Genomic DNA, 6,000 nt, shown 5'->3' with positions numbered 1-6,000 from the left:
AAAAGAATTTTAAAAAATTCTTTATCTAGGACTCGGTGTGCTAGTGTTAATCAGTTAACTGAGAACTAAGGAGATGCAATACATTATAAAAACACTTACATTGTTCCTTAGAGTATTTTATATTGCTTACTTCCCTAGAAGGGAGAGATGATCTCGGGATGGGAGAATTGAAAGGGACCTTAGTCAGGTATCTGTACTATTGGTTTTCTGGGGCTACCATAGCAAACTGCCGGATATTAGGTGGCCTCAACGACAGAAATGTATTTCCTCGTAGTTCTGGAAGCTAGAAGTTTAAGATCAGGTATTGGCAGAGTTGGCTTTTCCTGAGGCTTTTCTCTTTGGCTCGTAGATGGCACCTTCTTGTGTCTCATCTAGTCTTTTCTCTGCCTGTCTGGGTGCTAATCTCTTCTTATAAGGACACCCGTCAGCTTGGATTAAGTCCTACCTTAATGACCTCATTTTAACTTAATCATCTCTATAAAGTCCCTGTTTCCAAATATGGTCACATTCCAAGATATTGGGGGTTAGGGTTTCAACATATGAATGTTGGAGGGACACAACCCAGCCCTTAGTAACATGATGTTCTCTTCATCTTGAAGAAGAGGAAACCGAGACCCAGAGAAATAAATTGTCCAAGGTCACACAGCTAATTATTGGCATACTTGATATCAGGATTGGAGCTCAGATTTTTGTATTGCCTGCCTGGCCAATATTTAAACAAAAACAAATACAAGTTAGTAGAGAAGACTGTGAAATCCCAGCATTTGGCAAATAGTGGACAATCAATAAATACCTGTTGCATGACTGACAGCCTCTCTTTAATTAGAAATAGGGACTTGTTACAGATTTGGTGACTTTTAAAATATGTCTGAAGATGATAAATGGATAGAGAAGTAGATAGACATTGGATAGAGAGACGAAGGATTGGTCAAGAACTATGTATTTAGGAATCATACTTGAAGTAGAGTCCCACCTCCGCTACTAACTAAAGGGTTCTGTTGTCTCCATTTTAAACCTCTCGACACACACAGTGATAGAGGAAGGTTGCACTGGGGGTTACAAATCAGGGAGCTGCACGGAAAGCAGAGTCCAGAATTCATATTCCCATTAGTGAGTGATTAGGTAAAAATGCTCCTGCAGATGAGCTCTTCCTTCAATCACTAGGCTCTCCCAGGAACACAGATGCAGCTTATTTCAGGTCTCCCTCTAGCAGGGGTAGGGGCTCAAGGAAGGCAGATGCTAAGATCTTGGCACTTGACGCAGACATTAGAACTTGGTAGTCACTCACTCAAGAATGAAAGGAACCAATGAATAAAAGAATATAGGCATTAGGCACTGAATCATGGCATCCATCTAAGACTAAAGACTAAAACAATTCCTCATAGAAACCCCTGGCTTATATTCAGGGATTTGCCCACAGACACAGAAAATACTCAGAAGACAAGATACATATGCTGTTCACTGCTGACCTGGGAAAAGGACCTCATGAATTATTTCATGAACCGGTTTGTGCCTCACAATTGTCTCCCACCCTTAAAATGCCTTTTCTATGAGTTATTCATTAGTTATTTCATACAGTAATGTACACGTTTATGGGATAGCCTACGTATGTGTGGATCCATTCATTTCATTTCTCTTAAATTTATTCTCTTCTACGTAGGGATAGGATGATTCCCTGCCTGAATTGTAGCACATTATAGGGAGGCACATCACAAACTTATTTGGAAAATTCTATAAGCCCCTCTAGAGGGCGTGGGCTGAGCACCAATCACCTTCCCCTTTTGGCTCAGCCGGTCTTTCTGACCTTTGGCAATTGCTCTCCCTCTCTCTGAATCTCTTATTTGGATTCTGCTCACTAGAGGAATAGTGAGAAATAATAGAAATAATAACCTGTCTCTTTGCCAGTGTTCAGAAAGGATTAAACATTGGAGATTCCTGGGCAGGAGTCTGAAATAAAAAGATAAATTATGGAAATAAATCAGAGTGGTAATTTTGGTCATTATTATGACATTCTCCACTAAAAATTAAGGCATCTTCACTTCTCTTGGTATCTTCTTATTCATCTCCCTCCCCATTTTTTGGGACAATCTTTCCCTTCCTTTCCTTGCCATTGAATAATCCTTGTAGTTAGTGACTTAGATTTTATAGATAAAATGGCAATTCAAGCAATTAAAAAGAGGTGTAATTGGACAACTGAAGAACAAGAAATTTCTACTAAGAAATACATCAACACGTTATGAACAAGCCCAGACTGAGGTCTTTGTCCTGTTCCGACCATGTGCAGAACAATGCCAGTCACTCCCTTTCCCTCCTAGAGGCACCTTTTGCAGAAAGCGTAAGCCCAGGAGACTCCAAGAGGAGCAGTCAAGTTTGCCTAGGCTTCCGAATGGTGCTCCAACAAAGGGAGGGGGGTGAGTACTGCAGGTAACCATCATGCGGCACACACAGCCATTTTGAAAACAACCTGAGAGAAAATTAAAATCCTATGATTTATATTTTTTAATGGCAGAAAACAGTGTTCTGACTCAAGTCACTCAAATCCTTACGGGCTATTTTCAAGCTCAGCTAACACTGTACAACTCTTTGTATGTGACATGGCATCTCCCCTTCCTGCTCCCTTGAGTCTGGGTGAGTGGAAGTTGGCAGGGAAAGGGAATGTTGACTATTGTACACAGGGAGTTGGGTAAGAATGTTGAGAGCTAAGGAGTAGCCTCGTTCACCCTCCCTCTTCTCTTAAAATTGTCCGGAGCACGTTTGCTCATACTCCCTAAATTTAAAAAATCCCAGGACCCAAGTGAAACAAATCACTCTCCCTCCTAGTGGATTTGCTGACTCTCACAAAGGTAGAGACAGCCAGGGTGGAGGGCAGGTGTTATAAATAATTTGTATTTTTCACCTATAGTTGTTTCTCCCTGTGAACTCCTTAGTACCCTTTGGTGTTACGCTGAATAATCTACTGTCTTGAACTGTATTCCCATTGTTTTTTTGGCATGGTTCTTGCCTCTCCTACAGATTCCAAGCTCTTTAATATCAGGACCAAGGCATATAATTCTCTTCTACTCCTACAGCATCAAACCTAGCACTCAGGAAATATGATTTCATTGGTTGATGGAAGAGAGGAACAAATGATTTGATAGACAAGTGAAGACAGAGAAATAACTTAGGAAGATTTCTAACATTTGAAAACATTGGTGTCTTCTTATGTTTTCACATGATGTGGGTGTGGAACTGTTCACAAAATCTCAGGATATTCACAGGAACTGCCCAAATAGTGTTTCTGCAGGAGAGGTCTGATCAATCATGGTACTCTCATGTAGACAATGACATGAACATGCTTGTATGACTGTGTCTCCCCAAACTGCCAAGTCTTCAGATGAGTGGGCTTTACTCATCAGAAATTAAGAGCAACTGATGTCCAACGTTAACTGACTGACAGGGCGGTATGACGGGCATGTTTCATATGCCTCATGTTATCTTCATGATGATTCAGTATGCAAGGTACTGGAATCGTTAGGTCAAGGATAAGAATGTTGGGCTCTAGAGAGCTTATATAACTTGTGGAGAAGCAATGAACTTTACCCGTTTAACTCAGGCCTTAACCAGCCACAAGTGCTCTTCCTTGAGCCAAGTTTTGTTGTTTTTGTTATAGTTGTTGCTTTTTTCCTGAAGCAAGATGTAGAAATGCATTTAAAACAAGAAAAAGAAGAAATACATGTGGCATCCCTGGGAAAAATATTTAGAAGGATTTAATAGGAAGTAGACATTTTTAAAATGTCTTTTATTGATAAAGATGTATTTGTTTTTGTGGTACAAGTGTAAAAATAATTTGAGGGACAGATTGAATAAGAAAAGAAATTATTGTATTGTGGGGCACCTGGGTGGCTCAGATGGTTAAGCATCTGCCTTCGGCTCGGGTCATGATCCCAGGGTCCTGGGATTGAGCCCCACATCTGGCTCCTGGCTTGGTGGGGATTCTGCTTCTCCCTCTCCCTCTGCCTCTCCCCTGCTCATGCTCTCTCTCTCTCTGTATCTCTGTGTTTCAAATAAGTAAATAAAATCTTAAAAAAAAAGAAATTATTGTATTGAATAATTGAATAATAAAGCCCTCTATTTCTTTTAAAAAAAATAGATTTCTTAAAAACAAATAAGATCCAGAAAGGAATTTCTGAAGGGATGGTTTTGTTTTGCTTCTTCAGACTTGAATTATGTTAGGAGATTCCATGCTGTTCATGTTTTATATTCAACAATGTGTGCACATACTAAAGTTAAAACTATGACAAGGGCAGTTATTTCTGAGAATATGAATAATAAAATCCTACTTACACTGGAAAAGCCATCTTTGTAGGGAAATTTACTTTGTGATAATTTTCCTTATTTTTAGACACTTAGCGTACTATTAAATATGCTTTTTCTATTCCCAAACTTCTGTTTTCAGTTTGTCTAAGTCTGGAAAGTTATTAGAATTTATTTGTGTATTCTTTTTACCTGTGTTTTAGGGAAAGACAGATTTCTCTACTGTTACTGTCTTGGTAGACCAAATTAATACATAGCCTGTGTTTTAATGGGGATATGTATGAATTTGTTGGTGATTATATATATAATCATATCCCCAGTAGAAACTGTTTAGAATAGGATTTTGGAGTTGGCTTACTCTACTTTTAACAATTATTAGTAGGGGTCAACAGAATGGAGAGGTGGAAAAACCGTGAGCTTACGAAGCCAAACTACCTGGGATCTAATCCTTGCCTGTGTCCTTAGGTAAATTATGAAACCCTGAGCTGTGATTTTTTTCACAGCATGATAAATAATTCCTTGAATTTAAATGAGATAATATATGCAAAGTATAGTTCTTTGATGAGCACTTAATACTTTTAGTTTCCTTTCTCTTTCCTATTCAAAGATAGAATTCTGGTGAGCTACAAGGGCATTTGGGAACAAGGTTCAAGACAGATTGCTATTATTGAATAAATTCATTGGTTATTCTGACTAATCTGAACCCACAGATAGCCCTGTGAAATCCTGCCAGGGGTCCTTTGGAGGATGGCCTTAGTGTAGCATTGACAGCTCAGGGAGCTGGAAATAAGCCAATGGTCATAAATTGCAAAGCCTTGTACAATCCAAACATGATGGAAACTATATGCCATTTTGGGGGTGATTTGAAAAGCACATGGTTTGGAATTATTTTGATGGATTAAGTATTTTTCCTGAATCATCTAGTTTAGAAGATTAAAACTTGATTATAAAAAACCAAAATGTTTTTAGATGCAGAAAGAGTTGAGTATAAATCAAATACTCCAGGTTCATGAGAAAATAATCAAGCGAGGAATTGATGTGGTGTTCTTTTAGGTTGATATTAGAACTAAGAAACATTACAATAGTTTATTGTTCATAGAATAATATATTCTTGCAGAATTGTTTTGGAATGCAGGCACTACCCAGAGTTGATTGGTGCTTGGCAACACACCAAAATAATACCCATGATGAAGGAAAGTTATGAGAGTGTAAACTTTTTCCCCTAGTACCTTATGTCTTTTAATTCAAATCCAGATAGAGGTGGTTTCATTGCTCTTCTATGGTTGAAAGACATTCCAGGATAGAAGCTCTCTGTCAGAAAAAGTTACATGATCATCTAGAGCAAAGGAGTTTAACTTTTTGGGTCACGAACCCCTTTAAAGAAATTTGGTGGACACACTTAAAGTCTACGTGATAATATTGAGCCTAAAGAATGGCTAGAAAGTGACATTCTAGGTTCTTAGCAGTTATAGCCAGTCTCAGTGGGCCTTCCAATGTGAGGGGCGAAATCCTAACCCTTGCCCAGATGCAATTCTTTATCTTATTCTAACAGCTATTTCTTTTTTTTTTTTTTTTTAATATTTTATTTATTTATTTGACAGAGAGACACAGCGAGAGAGGGAACACAACCAAGGGCAGAGGGAGAGGGAGAAGCAGGCTTCCCGTTGAACAGGGAGCCCGATGTGGCACTCCATCCCAGGACCCTGG

This window comes from Mirounga leonina, unplaced genomic scaffold (assembly GCF_011800145.1).
Source record: "Mirounga leonina isolate KUSES-001 unplaced genomic scaffold, KU_Mleo_1.0 Mir_53, whole genome shotgun sequence".
Taxonomy (NCBI): domain Eukaryota; kingdom Metazoa; phylum Chordata; class Mammalia; order Carnivora; family Phocidae; genus Mirounga; species Mirounga leonina.
The sequence above is the reverse complement of the archived record's forward strand: the minus strand, read 5'-3'. Positions refer to the sequence as shown.